Genomic DNA, 981 nt, shown 5'->3' on the forward strand with positions numbered 1-981 from the left:
AAAAAAGTTCTTTATGAAAATTCTTTTTGGTTTTCATGCTTTTGAACAGAAAATACTTTGATAATTTTAGTTGTATCAATTTTATATAACTTTAGTTTCAATAATACTAGAGGTTGCTTATAATGTTTTGAACAGAAAATACTTTGATAATTTTAGTTTCATAAATTTTATTTATGTTACTAAAGTTTATTTTTTTCATTTTATTTTGTTTCTAATTATCTCTTTTATTAAAGTTTATATTATTTTGTTTCAAATTACTTACTTATTTTATTTTATTTTATTTCTGACTTCATTTATTATTTTTCATGCATTTACTGATTATTTTGAGCTATAAGACCATGAAACTGAAAAGCATTTGAAATGAAATCTGGAAAGGTTCCAAGTTGGCATGGTATCATCATTTCGCCCACATAGCATGTGCAAGAAAGTACAGAGGGTTACGGAAAAAACTGGATGCACTTCGTGCACAAAATAGACAATCTACTTCGAAGTATCAGGGTTTCATACGGAAACTCGTCTGTTACAAAGGGATTTCATTTTTTTGAACTTATTTGAACTCCATAGTTTTTATGTGTTCAAAAAGCACCATTCAGAGCCACATCATCAATTTACAACCCTTTCTGACTTTATTTGTTATTTTTCATGCATTTACTGATTATTTTGAGCTATAAGACCATGAAATTGAAAAGCATTTGAAATGAACTCTGAAAAGGTTCCAAGTTGGCATGATATCATCATTTCACCCACATAGCATGTGCAAGAAAGTATAGAGGGTTACGGCAAAAACTAGATGCACTTCGTGTACAAAACAGACAATCTCCTTTGAAGTATGAGGGTTTCATACCGAAACTCGTCTGTTACAAAGGGATATTATTTTTTTGAACTTATTTGAACTCCATAGTTTTTCTGTGTTCAAAATGTACCATTCAAAGCCACATCATCGATATACAACCCTTTCTGACTTCATTTGTTATTTTTCAT

Source organism: Triticum aestivum, chromosome 3B, assembly GCF_018294505.1.
Source record: "Triticum aestivum cultivar Chinese Spring chromosome 3B, IWGSC CS RefSeq v2.1, whole genome shotgun sequence".
NCBI lineage: Eukaryota > Viridiplantae > Streptophyta > Magnoliopsida > Poales > Poaceae > Triticum > Triticum aestivum.